The following is a 23,190-nucleotide window of genomic DNA, read 5'->3' on the forward strand; positions in this document are numbered from 1 at the left end:
CTCTTTTTCATTTCATTGGTCATTCATACACCTACTAGAATATGAATTGATATGAATCAATAATGGTGTGAAGGCAAAGAATGTTTATGACTATCGGGTTTTTTAAAAATAGATTTTTTGCTTTTATTGCTTTTATTTGTGAAAATGAGCTGAAATAAAACAATTAAAATCGATATAAATAAGTGATTGTGTCAACGCGGAGTTGACGGTGTGTGTTGTAATTGTGTCCATGAACCACTGGGCGAGACTCTCTCTCTGTGAGTGAGTGAGTGTGTGTGTGAATAGGAGGGAATAAGCTGGATTCAGGAGAAGGTCCGCCATTATCGGGAAGCTGAAAAAAAGAGACTCATACACACTGTCACACATTAAGGCTGTAACGTAAGAAAGGAAAACAACGGTTGGTTTCCGCCGAGCTGTTGTTCGTTTAAAGAACCCAGTGGTTGTGTTCGGTTTTCTTTTTCTTTTCAGCTGGACGAAAGCAGGGTGACTGCGATCGTGTTTCCATCCGGACGCTTTTATTTTTGACATAACAAAGGAAATAATAATTGCTCAAAACAACGTGGTGGCGAAGAAAGAAGGAAAAACACTGGGGAACACCGCTTTCCAGCGTCTCTGCCCTTCTTCTTCTTCTACGCCTTTTCTGCTCCTTTTGGCTCAGCCTTGTTGAAAAGACTAGAGTTTGAAGAGGTTTTTTTTTTCTTAACGAGAAATTTACTTCTTTTCTCTGAGAGAAAGACTGAGACACACATCCATGTGAAAACTTCAAACTGGAGAAATTAAGTTCGAGCCGAAGAGGAAGATGACAGAGTGAATAGTAATAAAACCGAGCGGGCTCATCGGTGTGAGAGGTGTTAGGGAGTGTTTTTCTCTGCTTTTTAAAAAGTCTTTTCACCGGCTGTGAGTCGCAGAGAGAGAAAGAGGAAGACAAGGAGTGGACGAGTGCTGGACACAGAGGAATGCTATGGTATGTAGGACACACTCTGCATTTTTAACACACTAAAACCATTAGGGAAATAGGATTTTTTTTAAAGAGCGAAAGTGTTTTCTTAGAGAAACGGGCTTTCCGTTTTATTTATTTATTTATTTATTTATTTTTTAAAAGGCGTTCACTTCTGCACACACTGCAGCATGCACTGGAAAGAAGAAGAAAACTGGGAGGCAACCTGAGTCCTCAGAGCTGGTGTGGTCTAACAAACCCCTAATAATAATAATAAGAGTAATAATAATAAAATAATAATTACAAAAAAAATTATAATAATGATTATTGATGCCGCGTCACATGGGGTGAGAATAGGAACCGACGCAGCTGCTCTAATGAGGCGGAGAGCTTGTCTGGGCTTGTTTCTAATGGCAAGTTTATAGTGGAGAAAAGCAGGTCATAAAATGGATCATGTCCAAACGTTGAAATTGTTTGCACAACAACACCTGGTATGCATTGGCCTTATCGGGACTAGAGAGTAAAGACTCACCGGAATTCCTTAAATCTGGCTTTTGATTGGTGGCTGGGGAAATTAGATTTTTGTACAGATATGCTTAGATTTTTTAAATTCCAAATGTGCACTGTTGATCAATGAGAGTTATCCCAATGCCAATGGATGTCAAACACACCAGGTTTTGAGTCATTATAATACAACTTTTTCCAAGTGTTGCTGTTACCTAATGGTGAGCCCTGACGTTATGATCTGTTTCCGTCCTGCTGTACTGTACCTGTCACACTGTGTCTAAATTAGAGACTATATTATCAGATGAAGAAGTTTACGTTTATCCTCTGGGTAATGGTTCACGCTGCCACAAAAAGATAAGCCGATTAGAATGACGTCATGGTCACAATCACCCTGACTAATGATATTCTTTAGTTTCAGAAATACTGTCATCAGGACAGGGTGCCAGGCTTAATTTTCCTTCTGCTGCAAACTGCTCATTTCCCCATCAGCCACTCCCTTTCTGTCAGTCCTTCCACGCGACTTCAGCCCCTTTTTCTTTTCTTTTTTTAAGTGACCCTGCGCCTTAATATTGATTAAATATTGACTCAGGATTTTTTTCACAGTGTGACATGAGTCAGTCGATGTCTGTAGGTATGTGATATGTTTCCTCACACCGAGGGCGTCTGTGTGTACTGCTGTGTCATGAGAGAAAACTTCATGTTTTTCCTTCATGTGTTCTTTGGTGATTTCATCAAACTTAGCTCAGGCCACTTCAACGGCCTAACTACTCCACTGACTTTTCATAACTCAGCTTCTTTCCCCTGGAGTATTTACAAGTGAACATGTACACCATTTCCTTTTGCAAAGATTAAGCACGTTAATATAGTGGGAGAAAGCAGACGGCTATAAATCAAAACAATCCAGACTGATTATATTCCTCGGTGTCTTCCAGGCAAATTCAATTAGCCCGGGACTGTTGATGCATTTGTAACTTGTGTGCGTGCGTATGTGTGTATATGAAGTGTGGTGTTGTTGAAATTTTTGCCTGTGCATGAGGCCAGTGGCTTACTAATGAGCACATACTGTTGTTTACAAGAAGGACGTCAGTGGAGTCTGTGATCCTTAAACTTGGATCGGGGCACATTAGTGCGTAGAATGCCAAGAAAACAATCCATCTTTGTTGCATACACATCTGTACCATGTGTATGCAACATCTTTGTTGCATACACATCTGTACCAAGGACTGTCCTCCTTGGTGTATCACCCAAGGCACATGTTTGTGCTGTTTGCGAACAAGGCCTGAGATGAGTCATGAGTCCGTAGTCTCTGCCAATGTTCTGTCTGTGAGTGCTCAGTTTCTATTCCTCTCAACCTTATCAACCCTAATAGGAGGATCGGGCTGAGGATGAAGTAAACACACTGACAAACAGCAACAGTTCTGCTGGTAGGCACCTTCCTTGCTCTCAGGTAAATGTGTTAGCAGCTGTCGACACTCGTGTTTCCAGCTTGATTGGGCCCTTTGCACGTTGGTCACACCTCTCCAGGAAGCTTCTTCTTTCCCCTAATAGCTATGCCTTTTGCCCAGGCAGCAGGCTAGGCGCTTGGTACCCGCTCCTGCTTGTCTGTGTGTCCGTCTGTCTTCCCTCAGGCTGTGGATTGTTTTATGAGTCTCTGGGCCAGAACATTTTCCTAGGATTAGAGAAAGGCAGGCTGCGCTTGTCAGATGTAGGTCAGAGATGCGGACGTATTCTATGGCAGAGAGGCTGAAAGTGTCTGCCCTATATATTGTGGACAGATAAACACAGGGTCAGCCATGTTTTGAAAAAGGAACTTTTTGGTCCAAGACATTCTGCGTCAGTACGACAAAGTGATCTTTTTAAACCATTCCATTTGAAAACATACCACATGCCACAGTACCAGTGGCTTCTTACCTGCTCTAATGAAAAAAAAAAATCCACACCTTGCGTAACCATTGATGCATGATGACTCCATATGGAAGGGATGGGGAAATTTCCCCACTCATCAGAAAAAGTGCCGTTTGCCAGATTCTCCTCTCGTGTATTACAGGAGGCGGCTGCTCGCGAGTCAGTGTAAGCCTGTGTTTGATGGAGAAAGGAGCTAATTATAACGAGCGGCTTTGGAGTTTTGGTGGACCCGATTACAGTCACTCTCCTCTCTCAATGGCCGCCTTGTTCTAGTGGCCGATTATTAGGCCGGGAGAAGTGCATTCTGGGATGATTGTATCTGAATTTCCATTAGAAAGTGTGCCTGCCTCACTTGAACTGTGGTTCTATTCTCCTCTCACTGTTGCTGCTCCCTTGCTCCGTTCAGATTCGAGGATATGGGTTTGCTAGGAGCCTGTGTCACAGCAGTGTGTGTCCGTCTGTTTTAACTCTTGTAGCTATGGTCACTGGACTATGGTGGAGGACGGAGTTATCTATTAACCAGGGCTGTTGTGATAGACATGAAAATGACACATTGATCTTGTATCAAGGACAACAGAGTAGTGGACAAACAGGCAAAACAAACCATCAGCCCTGCACCCACCATACAGTCACTCAGAATAATTAAAATCTCAGTTATGTTGAGCTTGCAGAAATGCCTGAAACGCTAACTATAAATTGAAACTAGTGTTATTTTGGATGGCCATATTTTATTCACTCTTAAGTATTTTGACTAAATTATAATTTATTCTGAGCCCCAATTTAGTAAAAAAAAAAAAAATTCTAACGTAACACTTAGGAAAGAAGGTGGTTGACCAAGTCTTACAAAAGACTTGCCCAAGTTGACTTATATCGTTTTAACTACAGTGGCTAACACTCTAATGGGCATTCACTTGTTCAAGTAAATCAGTTAGTTGCATTATCGATGTAGCGTGCGAAATCAATCAAGCAGTTAATTTACTTTAATTTTGTACGCTAAAGTTGCTTTAGCGTAGTATTACTTTTCCTATACAAATGCATTATTAATGGACGGCGCTATTTGACAGTAATTGCTTTAGATATGAATAATGGTTTAAACGGTGGCGGCAGTTTAAACGGCAGTTTAAACTAGCTATCGTGTTTCTTTGTGGGAGTAAAAAAAAGCCACGGTGACCATGGAGATAAAGAACCAGGATGTGAGCAGCAGAGGAATGGTGACCTCTGTACGCAAGTATTCCTGCTCTGCTATTCCAGAAACAATTACACAAGACGTGGACAAGGGGTCACGGGGAAAGAACACGATGCTAAGACAGAAAAGCTGGAGCAGGGAGTAGTCGGAGAGTGAGACACAACAAAGTACGTCTTGAGTCAGAGCAGGAAAGAAAAAGCTGTGAGAAAGAACGAGAGTGAGGTTAAAACTGGAGCAAACTGCTGCCAGTTCCTGCTTCAGGCTGTGTTCCTGGTATGTGCCCTTTCAGCTCTGTGCTCAGCCATCAACCAATCAATGACAGCCATAAGTAACCCTGCAGCCTGGCTATTGGCCACAGCTGAATTCCATGAGTCAGCACGGCCGAAGATAAGATGTTTTGGTTGAGTCTCTCCCAGTGAAATGAGGCCACCGCCTGGAGTTCAGTAGGTTGGATTTGTTTGTACCACCTGCGTGCCCACATTCCTCTTAACCCTCTGGATCTGTGTGTTCTCTGAGTTGTGTTGAGGATTAACCTGTAAACACAGGCGTTCTTATTCATGAACACTGAGTTACATGTAAAGAGTGTCCTGGCACTTATTCTGTTCCCAGTGAGTCAGTGTTTATGCTTAACTCAGTATTTGGTGGTTGCTCGACACTGGGAACCTTCTCACCTTAAGAGACAAAGAGACTACCGTGAAGTCCGCCCCCACACGTATTAAAGGATAAATGTGGACATGTTAGTCATCACAGGACAGACACATTTCTCACACGCTTGTTTTTAATTTTTGTCTGAACCTGTCTTGCTGACCTACCCTTATCTGGGCTTTGTTTCTCCAGGCTTCATGACTTAATTAATCCTGAGTCAGGAGAGCAGTTCCTCACTGTAATTGTTTGACTCTCTCTCTCACTGTGGAGTTTTCTCTCCGAGGCGCCCCCAAATTTCCTGTAGGAAGTTCACCTATGGTTCTGGATTGTGTGCGTGGGAGGAGTAAATATAAGGAGGAGGAGGAGAACATGAGACCAGAGGGTCAGCACTGAGACGTAGACTCCTCGGAGGGCCGCGTACAAATAAAGGCATAGGTTACTGTATGTACAGGTACGAAGTGACCTGTACTCATAATGTATTTCTAATCTACATTCATAATAAAACACAGGTGTTACCTAATGGAATATGAGGCCAGATTTGTGAATCAATCACGAATCATCAACATCTGTGGGAAAATATTGATTGGAATCACAAGATTGACAGGGACTCGTTGAGAGGGTATTATTCATAAACTTTACCCTGCACTACCACTGCAACAAAGATGGATTTACTGCACTGTGCTCTATATAAGATGCTCTATAAAAGATTTTGAATGAATCTATTATTTGTGATTTTTGGTGTGTTTTTAAACATCAGTTTAGCAACAGAAATATCATTTTAATAACTGTGAGGCTGTTCCGTGCTATTTTCTCTTTTTATTTTTAAAGAGACAAGTGCAAATGCTAAGCAAAACGTAACCAGTGCAGACACAACTCTCAAAGTCCAAGGCTACTCATACAGCGGCGTCCACAGTAAGTAACGTCACGCCTTTTAACAATGAACTATTCCGCTGATTGTCTTAGATGTTGTTTTGGTTTTATGTCCTCTGTTTTGGACACGAGTAGACCTAAATTAAAGTTTAGTACTTTTTAACAACCCGTGTAATGGTCAGCGTAACTACCTAGCTTGAACAAACTGGCCGGTTTTACACACTTCCTTTGTGCTGTTAATATACTGTTGGTGCTGCTTGTTCCTTCAATTACTATCTCCAACACAGGATATTCTACACGCTACTTGGGTTATGGTGTTCTGTTAATAGTTTTAAAGCCAAACGACCTGTTGGTTCAGCACAATCTTGAAGAAACAGCAAATGTCTCTTTCTTTAAGGTAATTGGATAAATATAGCACTGAAGCTTAATGGACTGTATGAACAACTCATAGTCATAATTTTAATTTAATACATAAAACGCGTTCAGTTGTTAATTACCGTGCTGCCGGAATGTTGCAGTATCATATAAAAGGTTCGCTGTGCAAAAGTAGTAGTCGTGGTTTGGATTTTTCTCTTAAGGCGCTAGGTACCCGTCAGTGCTCGGAAAAGTCTGACAGCGGAGGAACAAGATGTTTTGTTCCATGTGTTATCCTGGTCTGGTGTCTGTTGATGCCTCCTGCGTGTTGCCTCCGCTGCTATAGTCTGGTGTTTTGACAACTTCATCGAGAGAGTCTGGCAGCAAATGCAGCAGTCAGAGTGTGTAGGAAGAGGTAAAGGTTACAGGAAGGTGTTTACATCGCAGCGTATTCTGATTAAACCAGATCATTTGAAGAGCAGGCGATGTGAGGGGAACGACAGGTTACTCCTCCTCTGTGTCGGATTGTGTTTGCCTAATTTCCAACATTATTGTTTGCTCATTGAAAAACAAAAAAATATATCTCCATTCTTTTCTTCTCCCCTTTTCTGCCAGTTGGGTGACAGGTGATGTTTGGGTGAAGACCAAATGTTGTTTTATTGAAATATATTCTTGCTGAAAGCTTTTTTTTCGTGATTGTCTGATGCATATAAGACAGATTTGTTTGAGCTGTCAGCCAATCAACACAAAACAGCCACTGTGATGATTAATCAGTAATGGTCCTCTGCTGTTCTGTAGAGCTGACAACAAAGTGGGTACCAAAAAACTGTTCCGATCCCTTAGTTTGAAACATCAACCTCTATTGGACCTGGCCCCGGTCCAATTTTAACATTTGCAAAATAATTTCCAGCTGGTCGTTGATTGGCATTCGAAGTTGTCAAAAAGGAAAGTGGCCCTTAAATGGGTTACATTTGTCGTTGTAATATTAAAAGAAATCTCAAATTGCAAAGGCAGATGATCCAACACACACTTCTTCATGTACATGACTTCACAACATGATCAATGACTGTTCCTTATCCTCGTAACTGTCAAAATGCTTCTGTCTACAAGGCATCAGTGTGACAATTAGCTTCATATCTACTTCAAGCTGAGAAAGCTGTGAGGCACCTTCACGTTTCTCCTCTGGTCAACTCCCAGCCTGTGGCCTGAGTCAGACTTGTGCTGATGAGAACGAACAGCACAGCGCAGCCCGCAGTGGGTTGATCCTGCCACTATTGATCGCAACACCACTGCCTGTCTGTCTTCTAGCCACCACTTAGCTAATGATCCTCATACTATTGTCTCATGGTTCGGGGAAATGGCCATAAAACGGCAGTAACGGCGGCGTCAGAGGGAAAGATGGATTTAAGTGAATCAGGTGACACACCCAATGTGGCCGAAGCTAAATGGAAATGTGTTGTGCTATTTTAGCATGTCATTCTTATGACCGATTGCATTTGCGCTCTCTATTTCTACCCCTGCCTCGCTCTTCTGTTACTGGCTTTACACTTTGTCTCTGACCCCTCACGGTGGCAAACAATGCCTTAGTTTGTGCTGTAAAAAAGATCTCTCTGTGATAAATCACTTTATATGTGTGAATCCAGAAGCATTTAGATTCCCTTGAATGCTTTAGAGATATATGTCCACTGTGTCATTTGTGTTCATTGCAAATGGATTTTGCAATGACTCGGGTTTTCGTGGCGGTGACACGGGTCATTTCTCTTCTCAGTGGCATAATTTCCCAGGATGCAGTTTGGGCCCCAAGGTCCATAGCTCTTGTGTCAGAGTTCATTTCCTGTTGGCAGGGCTCCAGCAGCTCCTGAGATCCACCATTTTGTAGCTTTTACAAACAGAGAAATTAGTAACATCACAGATTTTTCTTTAATTTTTTTAAACCAAACCAAGGTCTATACACTCCCTGTCCCCCCCCCACCCCCTTCTCTCTGCTGACTTGTCCTGACCCTCTGCTAGTTTGTCCAGAATTGTGAAGATTTACGTAAAGAAAGCACGAGTGAAGAATGTAAACATTTCTCTGGGTTGTTTTTGGTGCAGTTGTTGTTCAGCGTGAACACAGTCTTCACCACACTGCGGCTCGTGTTCGTCACAGTTGTCGGAGAGAAGAGAATGCGAGGCTGTTTTTGCTGTCTGCACAATGAGGGAAAAGGTCGCTGGGAATGCAGTTTGTCAGGTCAGGACGAGCCGGGCCTGTCGTAGCCCAAATTCATTTAACTGCCAGAAGAAAATGAGATAAGAGCAAGTTGAGCGTCAGCTTGGCAATTTGTCAGACTGTTTTTGTGCACAGTTAATATGTTTACTTGAAGTGATGTTTCAGTTTTAATAATACTTCAATGTGGCCAAACAACCCCAAAAACAACAGGCGTTTTTTTTTTACTTTTAATAGTACTTCAGTGTGGCCAAAAAAACCCAAAAACAGGAGTTTTTTTTTTGTGATATTTAAAAAACATAAGGACTATGTTTCACATTTGGTGTGGGGTCTTTTTACTGTAGACTGAATCATGATTTTCAGTTCTAAATATGCCATGTGTCACGTACTGCATGTGTCATGTGTGTTCATGCGTTGGATCTTGATGCTAGCTCGTAGAAGGCTGGGTTGATCGGAGACAAGATTGTCGTGAATAGTTTGTTGTCAAACAGTAAACGTGATGAATCATGGGTATCCATTAAGAAACGTCATTCGTCAGTTTTGGGCTGACACATGACGTGTAGATTTTCTCGTGTTCACTTCAAGGTCAAGTCTTTTTGAACATTAGCCTCGCGTCTATGTGTCAATTTGCCTTTCATGCTGGCTGTTGTTTTCAGTCATGCAGTTACGCTGAAGTGCAATCAATGATTCAGCACGACTATGAATGATGAATGGGGAATGTATCTGAGTGGACTGTGGTTAACGTTCTCTATTGTACGCTACACTTTCTGGATGTTGACGTCTGATTCTAGCCTGTGTAATTTTCACATCTTCATCACTCACTATGGTGAGTATAGGGCTACACAACATGTCAAACTGAATATTTTACAGCATGTTAACTGTGTTTCAGGCATTGCTAGCTTTAGCCAAGAAAACAACATCCAGTCTGAGATGTTGTATGTGTGATTCCACCATGACAAATATCATGCTAATATCTAGCTGTTTCTCTGTCTTCAAATAAAACATGTCTGGGAATTCCTGAGAGTAATGACTTTGAGCTGGTAATTAAAAATATTTTGTTATTATCCTTGTAGATCATATAGTCTGTGCTGATTAGTCACGTTACATGCCATGTAGAATTCCTTGAATACATTTCTCCGACATTTTATGAGAAGTGGTTGACGGATAACTCGTAAAGAGAAAAATTCCACATTGTTTCGTAATGAACACCTAAATTCATAGTCATCGCAAAGAAGTCTTATTTCCACCTTTTTTTGTAGAACAGTGGTTTGGTGAAGAAAACACATGTAATGAGGAGCAGTTATTTCTGTCAGCTGTGATCTTAATGCAGTCAAACGCACGTCATTATTTTTCAGAATTCAGAACAAATCCAAGGCCCTCGGTTGCAGAAAAGTCCCACGTCGATGTCGTTAGGAAGTTAACACCAGGGATCACTGCGATTATTTGACAAGTTTTAAATTTGACTGCCTTAAATGAACGTTGCAGATCTCGTCTTACGATCCCTACAAAAACACACAACTGAAGGAATCGTTGCTTTCATCATTTGTGCCACCTGCCGTGCGTTGGTTGGTGAGTTATATAGGCACATGTCAGATCAAAGGCACAAAAAGAAGGGAATAAAAAGCCACGGTAAAGATCTTTCAGGGTAGTTGGTGCAGTAAACCCAAACACTGACCCAAACCTGTTTTTTCTTGATGTGGTTAAAACTTGTCACATCCAAAGAAATTGTTCTTGTATTAAAGTGTGGTATAGTACATGTATTATAATGACCCCAGCCAAGTTAAGGCATCAGGGGTAGAAATAACGCACATCTTATGTGTCACTGTGTAAAAAAACAAAAAAAACACTGTACGTGACATGAAAAAATCTCCAAAAAGATAGCATGGGTTCAAATGTTTTGGATCTGCATGCTACGTGATAAACTTCCATTTAAAATCTTTTTTTTTTTTTGAAAAGATAACTATTGTTGCCTTTGCTGATTGGCTACTATTGTGTTTAAAGAGGCTGTTCTCAAAAGAAAACAAAGAGCTTCAACTGTCAGTGTTACTGCGGAACGCATAACCAACAACAGGCTGAGCTGGTTCTTCCATTTTGGCGGAGACTGTTTTGATGAAGTGTTGAAGTAGCTCAGGAAGGAGAGAAGAACAGGTATTATCTAAGAGTGCCTTCGATTTGGTCTGCTTTAGATTGACCAGACTTAGTATTTTTTTGGGGTTTTTTTTTTGTACAGTACGCTTTGTTTGGGCATGGTTGAAACGTCTTCCACGTCTGATGCAATCCAAACAGAAACATTTCTTAAAAAGCATGGCTTGCAAATGGACCTTTGTGTAGTTTGCTAACAGTGGGAAATTGATGCTGACTATCCAGTGAACCAGGGGAAGGAAATAAGAACACAGTGCAGGAAAAAAGTATAGTAATTAAAAAAACTCTACTCCAGTGTGTTCAACATAGAGTTTAGATGACAGGTTACATAGGAGATTGTAACCTTTTTCCTGTTCCTCAGTCCTCCTGCCACTGCCCCCTCTGGAGTTGACAGGAGACACGGGTGGGTGATGTCAGCTCCCTCCTCGGAGCTTTCAGGAAACTTTGGGGGATCCTTTAAGCTTGTGCAACAATTTCCATAAGGGAAGACAGGAAACACTGAATGCAGTCGGAAGGAAAAGCTTGCTGATGTTTGACGGCGTTTATTTTCTTCACTTGTCAAGGCTGAAAGAGAGGATAAAGGAAGTATGTGCCGGAGCCTTACCTCTCAGAAGAACTCCGGTACATATTATTAGTGCTGTCAGACGATGTCGCTGTGTACATTCAGCTGTGGAATAATTATTACCGCCACAGCTTCACATTCATTCACCAGTGGCTGTTCCCTAAATAACAAACATCCTAAAGTCTTCAAAAGTCCAGTAACGCTTGGTTTATTAATAAATAATGTTTGAGTTTATTATAGCCCATAAGTTTAACGCCTCACAAAGTTTAAGTGCTAAACCCTCCAGGAGTCGGCTTCATTTTAGCAACAGCGCTATCTGTCTGTGGCAAACAAAAAAAGAGTGACAAAGTGTGACAGGTTCACCTTATTAAAAGGATTATGGGCAGTCGTGATGTCATGACAATGTCATGCTAAAATAATGAGTTTGGTTTAACAGCAGTGGCACACGGTGTCCTAAAGAGAAGACAGAAATAGACAGGCAGGAACAGAAGGAAGGTCCTTACCTGAACAGCAGGGTCTGGGAGACCTGAGGGGCGGAGCTGCTGCTACCGTAGTCAGTGCTCCCATGATACCTGTAGACCACGTGTTAAACTCGAGGCCCGGGGGCCAAATTTGGCCCGCCAAGGCATTTTGTACAGCAAAAGTTCAGTATCTTAACCTGGAAAAAAAAGTTTTTCTCCATGTATTAATACATTATGGAGCAGTTCCATCTATACAGTCTCCCATTTACAACTCGCCCTTCAAGGGGAGCTGTTTTGCTGATGTGGCCCCTGCTGTAGACTGTATGGAACAACATTAGTATTTAATAATTCCATAAACACTTTGTTTTCTCTTCTGGTCAAAAAAAAGCTTATTGAGCATTACCTCCATCTGCTGGCTTGGAGTGTCCCTAGAACTCTACACGGGTGTGTACTTTTATATAAGCATTTGTATGTTACATTCGAATGGGAGTACAAATATGTCATATGAGGCACTAAAGCATGTGAAATGATGTACGGAGTGAAAAATAAAAAATGTTACAATAACCTTTATGCTCACAGTAATCCCCTCTCCACCAAATGTTTACAGTATATTTTTATCATTTTTTCTTAATACAAGTATTAAGTGTCACTTGCAACTCTACATGTTAACAAGACCAGAGATAAAGGCATTTGAATTTGCTTTTGTACTGGCTTCAGAACATTTGACAGAACAGTTTTCTCTTTGACTTAACTTTCCTTCTCATACTGAATACGGCTGTAAAATAAGAATTACTGCACCCCTAGAATGTCTCATCGATTCCAGCAGGAAACCAGACATTATGCTTTCTTAGCCCTGTCTTCACATATGATAGAATGAGACCCTCCCAATGATGTCATTTCACTGTTGCTATTGAAAGCCGAGCCAGGACCAGACTTTTTGGTTTCCAGACTGTTTGTTAATGGTCAAAATACAACATATGTTGTGGAAACTGTAGCAGAGTATACATTACAATAGAGGGAAAGCTGCAAGAAGGAGATTGAGAGAAAGATAGAGAGGAGAATACAACGAATTGACCGGTATAACAGAAGAATAGTGGAAGGGTAGAAAAAGAACTAGAACAAGTGAAGGCGAAGGAAATTATAAATCAGAAATTCCAAGCTCGTTTGACAAAAACACAGTTGTATACTTCATCTTTTTGGTGTTTTAGAGACAACAGGGGAGCACTTCCACTCCACTTTAATCCCCTGTTAGCATTCTGGCTGCATATCCCAGTTAGGTTTGTGAATGAATGCTCTCAACAGTCTCAGGCAGGAAATTTTGTCCATCCTTTCCCCCTGTCCTCGCCTCATCATCTGCCCAGTTCTCACTCTCTGATGGTGATTGGCTGACAGGAAAGTCAGGGATGAGATTTTGTCGCCTAATCTGCCAGGAGATCACCACTGATGGGCCTCTGTAGAAGGGCTTTAGTAAATTACTGCGCCAGAGAAGGCAAATCCCTTCTATCAGATATCAGCTCTCTGTTCATCTCCTCTTCCATCCCAAGTCCCACACACTTGCTCTCCACTACATCACTCAGAGGCTTTGACTTTATCTCTCCTTTTCAGTCGGATCGTGTCCTCTACCTGTCTTGCTTGCTCACCTTTCTTCTCTTCTTCTTTTTTTTCCTTCCATCCTTTCTTTATCACCTTATTGCTCTGCCTCTGACGCCAATACTAGAATAAAACGAGTTGGGTAAAAAAAACACATTGGGTGAGTATACATCTACAGTAACACATTTGATAAACTTTCAAACGTCTTCACAGCTGCCTGTTCAACTAGGGCTAGGGCTACAGCCGCAGCATTTACGGCTGAAAACTGAATATGAACGGGACAGAGAGGCAATGGCAACATAACAGAGAGCACGCATTTTCCTTAGATATTTATTTTCTCCTGCATTGTCTGTGTGCACCAACACTTCGGGATGTTCAGCTACTGTATTCTAATGCTTTGTTTTATCCCCCCGACAGAACCCGTCTGTGATGAAGCAGGTTTTCATCATAAGCAGACTACTAGTTCATATCTCTTTTTTTTTTATTAACCCACTTGGTATCTGCTGTGGATTATCTCCTCTCTCTGCTCAAGCAGCTCCCGGCAGTTGTTAAGCAACCATGCTAATGTTTAATTTTAAGGTGCGACTTGGACTGCGCCGACTGGTTTGTGTCTTCAGACTGAGCAGACTGCATGGCCTAATTCTGGTTGCTGTACAAATAACGATTGGAATCAGAGGAGAAGTCATGTTAGTGCAGCCCCACCCATTCTTTATTGACTCTCTGCCCCTGCAGTCTGAAGGGAAGCATCTGCCTCCCCGCTGCTCGCCGCACATGCTCGCTCTCCGCGGCCCACGCTGCCGTCGCTGCGGCTGCTAGCTTTATCCGATTCGCACCGATGTCAGGGTCTCTAATCTTTCTTGCATAAAGGCCATGCAAAGGGAAATTTGTGTTCGTCTGCTATGAGAAGAAAAAGCAGAAGCGGGGAATCGTTTGAGCAGGTTGACAGATAAGGCTCTTGTGCGTTCCGTGTGGTTCCTATAAAGCCATGTTAAGCTGCTTAATTAGACATAATCTACAGACCCCAGACTGAGGCGGAACTAATGAAGTTAAAAGACCTAAATCCCATCCTACTATCAAACTCTGCTCTCCTTCACACTGCCACGCGTGCCTCTCTCTTCCCTCCCCAACGACCTGCCATCACACACTCTGGTCCTCAAAGTTCACCACATCCATCTTTACGTATACCTCGGGGTCCTCGGTTTAGAGTGTCCTCGATCGAGTGTGTTTCGCAATTACGTCGCCGTATTCTAGAAATGTTCTTTAAATTTATTAAGTAAGTCTTGTTCCATCTTTGCGACGTATGGCACTAAAACAAATTTCTAATACGTTGTCACACAGTAGGATATGCAGAAGACAGTTTTATATGGCGCACAACAGGCGCACACATGCTACATTTGATTTCTTTCATTTATGTTTTTTTTCCTTCACCTCTCACACGGTCCCTTTATTTTCCTTTTTTTCACCCTCTAGTTGGATTTCCTCTTGATTCATTTCCTATTTTCTTATTCCTTATACTAGGATCCATAGGGATTCAGGTGTGAATGTCTTCTACTTTCTGTTTGACCCATGTTGGACTAGAAGACAGCTGAAATGTGCTTCATCTCCTCCACTGTGACCCTTAACATTTAGTCAATCGATGGACGATAAATAGATGAAAACCCATTTGACATTTACTAAGGTAATTATGAGTGGCTGTTTCTGTATAGTTCCCACTGTAGACACTGGACAGAACAGGAATGTAATGAAATGACAAGCTAGAACTGTGACGTAGAATTAATAGGACTAGAATATAACATTAAGTTATATTATCTTTTCTTCAGTATTTGGTTGTTTTATGTATATTATTGTTTGATTGTTTGATTGATTTGTGTATGGTTTTGGAAACTTACCCTTCATGTGGTGCTTTGGTTCACCTCCTGGGCAAGATCGAATCCCGTTTAGGGCGGTTAGTACCTTCCAGTGGTCTCACCACCCACAGGAAGGTTCAGGGGGGCTGGTACGGTGCAGGGTGATTTGGGTGGCGGTTGTGGAGACTGCTGCCCCCGCGACCATGTAACGGATAAGCGGATGAAAATGAATGGATGGATGGATGGACTTACCCTTCATTATATGAGACACTTCAGGTTTCAGTTTCTTATGTCGTAGATTATGATGTCACCACTGTGTTAGCATAGGTGAGTGACATCTCACTGTACTTATGTACAGTACGCGTGTTCTAACTTGCACTGCAAGTTGAGTTATATCGGACTGTAGGAACTGAAGTTTTAATGCCTCAGGATCGTCCAACTTTCTTTATTTCTGGTGTATTCTTACTCACTTGTGAATCTACATGTGTAAATATTAATCCAAAGGCAAACTTGACTGAGTAAAGTTGACTCTGTTCATCATGGATCCTTCTGTTGTTACCGCCGTGCTGTGTTTACATTTCTCTTCTATCTCTGCATCTTGCAGGACCAGCTTTCTTGGTCCTGATGTGAATATACCCTGAACAACACCAGAGCCGCCCGTATGCTAGTTTCTAAAGGCTGGCCCTCTGTCCAGGAGCAGATTGCGCCTGACCATTGTTGGGTTTCATCATCACCGCCTCTCCGGTGATGGTCTGTCCGGGAATCTTTTTCCCCTCCATTATCTCCCCCGTTCCCTTCCATGCCCTGCTGCAGGCCCTCTTTCCGCTTCGCTTTCGATGTTTCCGTTCTATTGTGCCGTCACACTGGCTGTATTTTGCATGGTTTAAATTCTTTAAGACGAGGCACGGGTAGCCACGGTCTGAAGCCTTGGAATGAAAATTACTTTTAGCTCTTATCATCTGCAAACACCTATCAAATATAATAGTCCGCTGCATATTTGTTCTTTTAAACCACTTCAATTTTGCTCTCCCTGCATGACAGGCTTCCCAGCTCTGCTGCTCCCGGGGTCCCTGTGCTTCCCAGTATTACAGGGTTTGCTTGATTAGCCTGTGTGTGACGCTATGGGCAGCTTTGTTTTGCGGCTGAATGGACTTTTCCACCGGGAGCGTAGGAGACCTCAAAGAGGAGAAGGGTGGAGTGGAAAAGAAAGGTGGAAAAAAAAGACATAGGTGAGAGGCAGCGTTAAGGTGAGGATGTGGCAGGGAATTAAAAAAAAACCAACATAGAAATGACCTTTCCTGTAAAGGGTGGGGGATATCTAAGTGTGTAGAAATGCTGAGGTGGACAGAAGCCGTATCTTCCACTAACACAGCACCTGCTGTCTGTCTGCCCCCTCCTATTCATTGACCGACTTTCTTTTTTTTCCTCAGCGTGTATGCGAACCTGTGTCTGCTCGCTGCCCGTGTGTAGTTCTGCATTCACCTTCTAATTCCCTCACAGACCATAGCTTATTTGTTTTAGCCCACAGGTGAAGCCTGGCACTGGAGCATAAAACACCTTAATACTCGAGCATGAAAAAAAAAAATCCCAGCGTCCCTTCAACGCGTCGCCTTAATACATAAATGATGGGCTTTAATAGTCTCGTAAAACAGGGGGAAACCTCTCTGCAAGTATTCCACCACGTACTGTACATCCACACACGCATGCGTTGGTCATATAATTAGAATGTATGTTAACAGGTTAAATTCTCTGAAGGGTTTTGAAATTGATGTCTGTAAAGCAAGAAACAAACCTACACAATCCTCACACCGTCTTTACTGTAGACATCTGTAGACATCTTAATGACAGATGAGGCCCTAAAGAGTTAATGTTCTTGAAGGAAGTCTATTAATAATAGTGAAAAGTGGAGAAGTGGTTCACAATTTTAAAGAAGTAACAAGCACTGGTTAAACTGACTTACCACTTAAAAAAGAACAAAGTTTGGTTTAAAGAAACCACAAATATATTACTCAATAAAGCCACCATTTCCTCACATTTTCATAGCGGCAGACCAGTTATTATTTCATGAATATAAGTTTAATAGAATTCTATTGGATATATATGGTTCAAAGTAGGGATGGCTCGATACTTACAATCGTCTCAGATATCGAAAACAACTACAGACCATTCAATCCGACACCTAAACCTAAATGCTCATCTTGTTGCAGGTGTACGAAAATTGTCGTGTTTGTATGACAATTTGGCGCTCGGTACGATGTACGATCGATAATCTTGGGAAAAAAAGGCCAAAAATACGATAAATTGACCATTCTGTAAATGTGTGGTTGTAATCAGACCTTCTAGTACGTTATTCAACCTGTCTGTGGATTGGGCTAATACTAAATAGTGCAAACAAGAGGGGGGTGTTCTTGTTACCTTTGAAACAGGGTATATATATATATATATATATAAACAAAAAAATTGACCAATCTGAAATTAGGAGGAGCTAAAACGTATGGACCAATAAATGGACCAGTTGATTGTTAGATTACAGCCCTACTGCAGTAAAACGTAAAAGACCCAAATTTCTCATGTTGATGTCGACTTCAGTTCTGTTTTCTTATTCTACATAAATATAAATAAGCTTTAAACAAACACACAGTGTCAAACAAAGACATGACCAACTCAAATAATAGCTGATAATTCCGTATACTCTCCAAACTTCCCTTCTTACCATCTGTCTTTTCTAAGAATTGTCCACTTCGCAGCTCGTTTTCCTGTCTTTGTTCCAAATTTCCCCCACGTTGGTCTTTTAATAAAAGAAATGGAGGGGGGGAAAAAGCAATTCTTTTAAACGTGATAATAAAAAACCCACCCACTGAAGATCTACAAGCACGTGCAGCCATGCAGCGTGAGCTTATTATAGAGACAAGACTCCGTCATAGTCAAACTTAATTAACTTTAATTAGCTCCAGCTCGTTGAATTTGCCAATAACCGTTGTGATTATAGTGTCTGAAATCAACAGTTGTTGTCTTAATCATTTTACTCCCTCAGCTTGTTAATATACTGTTAATTATGGAGGATATAATTAAAGTCTGTGCAGTTGTGAAGAACGGAGTCGGTTTCTACTTTGGTCCAAAACCGGTGAATTTCAGCTGGGCTGAATCTCTTCCGTTTGTCCCTATAGATTAAACTTGGATTTATTCCGTAATTTCCCCAAATGGGTTACAGATACTGTAGATTCAGTTGGAGGCTTAAACAAAAAAAAAAAAAAAAAATCCCTGACTGCTCTGCCAAACTTTTTCGTCCCGTCCATTTCATGTCTTCCATCTGATGACTAATCTCTGTGATTTATCAGCAGAGCAACATTGGATGGTGAGACAATTTTTAAATGCTAATGTGGTACTTTTTTTTTTTTTTTAACAGAGTGTGTTCAATACTCTGTTTGCATTTTGCAAACGCTATGGATACAGACTTTGCTGTAGATAGACTGAAGCCCACTGTGGTGCTGGCAGTATGGGCTTGTTGGTGCTCATGGGATGGATCAGTGCTGAGGAATCTGTGCTTGGTTGCAATGGCAGATCTTCCGTGTTTTTTTGTTAATATTATTATGTGTTGAATTCTACATAAAGCAAAGTAAATAAAAAACAGGTCAACTAGAAACCTCACTTCAAGCTCCGCCTTTGTCATTTCCTTATTTTGCATTTGTATTGTCACTTCTGTTTCTTTTTTCCTAGCGTTGGTCCTTCTATATTTTCCTTACGCCTTTCTTTTTCCTCGTGCTCTTTTTATTCCAGACAACTGTATAAGAACACACACGCACACATTCATTCACACACAACCAAAGGACTGAAATAAAGAAGCCCATTATCTCTGCTTCCAGAGATGTTTCCTTCATGGGCTCGCATGTAAATGAATAATATATGTGGCTTCGAGGGCGGGAGTACACACAGATACACACACACACACGCAGATACACACACATGCATGGACACAAAAGGAGAACTAACCTTGTCTGAATGGTGTGGATTTTGACATGAGTTCTCTTGCGGCTGCGATCTTTATATTATGTATATGTGAATGTGTGTGTGTGTGTGTGCGTGTGTGTTCAGTCGTTCATGTGAGCACGTGCTCTGCTCTGCTGACTGCTGTCACTGTGAACCGATGTGGACTCTCCAGAGACACAGTGATGAATAGGAGCGTTGTCACAGCCCAGGTCCGGCTCTTTGTGCCGTCTTCACGCTGTATGTTCCCTACAGCACCACGAGTGTGGGTGGAGTTTTTGTATGAATGTGGTTTGAATTTGGCGACTGTTGTCAGCAAGGTTATTAAGATCTTAATTTGTCGTAATTTAGTTAACACGCGGCGGACGTTTGAGTGTTTATATACCGTTGTCTGCGGGCTCCACTTCCTTGCACCTGTTTGTGATGAGTGATTGCACCACACATAAACATGGAAGGTGTAATTATGTGAGTGCAGTGATGTGTGTGTGTGTGTGTGTGTCTATGGCCTGTTAGTGAAGGTGGCTCCTGTTCCGACATGTGCCAGATATGTCCATGTAGATAAGAGCGTGAGGGTTGGCTCTGAGAGAAAGCTGTCAGAGCCGGAGCTGAATCTTCTCATGGACACATTCATAATACAGTCCTGGCAGTGTGTGTGTCTAGTGGGCCGGCTTCATGCCTTACAGGTTAAGTGTCATTATGAAAAAAACAAACAACACATTTAGTATATGTATATGTGTGTCTATATATATATGTAAATTTATGTATGTATATATGTGTATGTATGTATGTATGTGTATATATGTATGTATATATGTATGTATATAGGTGCATATATGTGTATATATATACACATATATGCACATACACATATATATGGTGCATTGTTAACGAGACCAATAATACTCCAAAACATGCATGTTGATGACATCACCAATAATCTATACAGCAGTGCGGTGTTAACCGTTTATTTTATTGGCTTGATAAATTGACATTTTAAAGCCAATAAAATATGCCTGTGTTTTCAAAATTTAAAATAAAAAATTCAAACTGATTACTAACCGTTTACCTGTAAATTTATCTTGATTAATCAAAATTAGTCATGATCATAATTAATCATCAAGCTAAATTAACGTTCCTTAAAATTTTCTTTTTTCTGTTTATTTCTGACACAGAAACACAGACAACGACAGGTAGTTGTGTGTCTCCCACCTGTTTTCATTGGTAACTAATCCAATTGATGCCATTTTTAACATGGAAATGTCCATATGTGGATCATCATTTTTATTCTGATTATTTTCCCAAATTAATGCAATATTTTGACAGCTCTATTTAAAAAAAATTCACAATTATATTGACATACAGTTTTATTTATTTGTTTGTTCGCCAGGCAAACAATGGGGCTCTGACACTGCATACAGACATCGATACACTGGTGAGGTTCGGAGGATACCGATTCCACGTCGGCGTTCTGTTTGTGTGATATATTTCGGATGTTCCTTGCGTTTGTGTGATATATTTCGGATGTTCCTGTGAATCGTGTGTGTCAACTTTCCCCCTCACTGTGGCTCCTGCTGAGAGAACGCAGTAATACTCTGTCAAATGTGACTGAAAGGCAGCAGTGATGAAGTGCTGCCTTTCGCACCACGTCACTGCATCCCAACGCTGTCAAATCCCAGGATTTCGTCTGCTCATGCCTGCAGGTCTTACTCTGCTCCAGATCCTCCAGTCTGGGAAACCGTAGCGACTTGAAAACATTCGACAAGAGCACGATGTAGTAACAGTTATTGCATGGTTTGTCCGCAGTTAAAACCTTTTACTCGCAAACTCAATTTTTTGTTTCCATAAGCTTAATCATGTCCACATGTTAATTGTCTCCACTAATCAGAGCCATTCCAGTATTAAAATACACAAAAACAAATGGTAAAACTACACCAAGGCATTGTGTTATTTCATCGGGGACTCACACACACACACTGTCCTTGTCTCCCACTTCAGGGATCTTAATGGGAATCTGACTAGAGGTAAACATGTCATTGTGTTGAGCAGCACTGCAAACAGACAATCCGACAGGCCAGTTAATGTGGAGATGAAGTGATGGGCTCAAGCAAAGATTTATCTAAACAGTACTCAAACTGTCAAATTGCGTTTAAATGCCTTCTCTCCTGAGCTTAATTCTTTATGTTTTTCTCATTTAATTTTAGTGAATCGTTATCATACTCGACTGATTGTGCCAGAAAACTGATTTAACTCCAATCACTGGTTGTTTCTACGCAGGCCAGAGCCTCACTTGAAAAGTTAAACATCGGAGTGCATTGTGGGATTGAAGCCAGTGGCAGTCGATGCTACTTGCCCGGTGCCACATTCACTGAAGGGTATTTTAATGGTTATTGAATGCCAGGAAACTGAAATGTAGGTACGATGTTTCAAATCAATGCAGTTTATACACTGGTAAAGTCGGGGGAAATGTTTGCGGCGGCCGCGAGGTCCAACTTCAAAGAGCCTTTTTCTGCAATTAAATGGTTGTAGTCACAGGTTTTAGTTTGTGACTCAGATCTGCTTTTTTTTTTTTTCGACTTCTAAGTGCCGTCTAATGATTTCTCTTCTTTACAAAATGGTCTTCTAGAGAAAGGGAAAAAGTCTTCTGGGTGCAATGGGAACAGGGCTTTGTCATAATTAATTTACTTCCTCTTTCTTTTACCGACACTCTTGCCCTTGAAGAATATTCTGTCGTATTTTAATGTTCGGCTGTGTCCCCTGCTGCATGCTTCAATGACCACTCAAGGTCATTTTGTCACTATTTTCTTACCATATCTGCACAGGCTGCAAACCCAGGCGTACCTTTTCTCCTGAGGTGTTAAAAAAAAAAAAAAAACGAAAGTTGTTGACCAGTTCATACTTCCTCCACTGGATTCTTTCTGCCACTCTCTCTTCCCTTAACTCAAATTTCGACAGAGAGAACAAGATACACACAAAAAAGGGAGCTGTAGAGTTTTGTGAATAAAGAAGGAAATGGAAAAACATGCGACAAAAAAAGGGAGCTGTAGAGATTTGTAAGAGAATAAAGAAGGAAATGGAAAAACATGCGCTTCTGTATCCAAGTGTCTTTAGTTTAATTTTAATTGACCTTGCTTTTTCAGATATTAGAGGGTTAAAGAGAGTTTGTACCATAATTCATGAAATAAAACGCCACCTTATATTCCCATTTTATAAACTGAGATTGCTAAAATAAGTGATTAAGGTTTGTGCTCCGATGCGACCTGTGCTCTACTACGACTTTTTGGTTTGTGTATGGCTGTTGAAATCTGCATGCTGTGAATAGAAATGTGAAGCTATATATTTCCTAGTAAAGGAGAACTTGCCATTTGAAAGGGACATCCCCAGTTCCCTGTCATACAATCAGACAAATACATATCATTTCAAACTTGATTGACTTTTCTGGCGTTTTTAAATGCATGCAGACATAACAGTTAACACGAGGACACGAGTAATTAAAAAAAAATGCTCCAAAATAATAATTTAGTACAAATGGTAACTTTGGTCATAACAGTTAACACGAGGACAATAATTTAGTACAAATGGTAACTTTGGCAAATATTGAGCAGGACGAAGTGACCACAGGTCAGAAGACATTGCAGAGTGCAGCCTACCCTCCTCCGGTCTGATTATCTCTGCAACCTGCCTTTTGGCACAGTCAGACTTTGTGACAGCTCTATTTCTCTGTCTGTCAGGCCAAAGGTCTCTAGGTGGGGACACCATGTCTCCAGCCCAGAAATAAATACAAAACATGTGTTAAATCAATGACATTAACATTTTGGAACCCATCCCTCTAGAGTTTTGTGTAAAACAGACGGACAGAGCTCAGAGGTAAGAATGGAAACACAAGGCAAGACTTTAGAATACATACATAGATATACTGTATACTTTGTTGTTGAGCTTGTGTAAAAATGACGTTTTTCTGTAAAAATATGACAAAAGTTGTGGTTCTGTGTGAGACTGA

General features: G+C 41.2%; 1 protein-coding gene across 2 annotated transcripts in view; it reads left to right on the forward strand.

The window, feature by feature from the left end:
* Window positions 1-201: 201 nt before the first annotated feature.
* Window positions 202-23,190, forward strand: part of arhgap35a (Rho GTPase activating protein 35a) — a 54,434-nt gene continuing 31,445 nt past the window's right edge. Inside the window, exons 1-2 of one of the 2 annotated variants that reach the window (XM_008309156.3) lie at window positions 202-964; window positions 20,581-20,625. The gene's annotated coding sequence lies outside the window, so the exon portion shown is untranslated. The remainder of the gene's footprint in view (window positions 965-20,580; window positions 20,626-23,190) is intronic. The other variant, XM_008309155.3, reaches the window with a different exon arrangement.

This window comes from Cynoglossus semilaevis, chromosome 4, assembly GCF_000523025.1.
Source record: "Cynoglossus semilaevis isolate Cse_v1.0 chromosome 4, Cse_v1.0, whole genome shotgun sequence".
NCBI lineage: Eukaryota > Metazoa > Chordata > Actinopteri > Pleuronectiformes > Cynoglossidae > Cynoglossus > Cynoglossus semilaevis.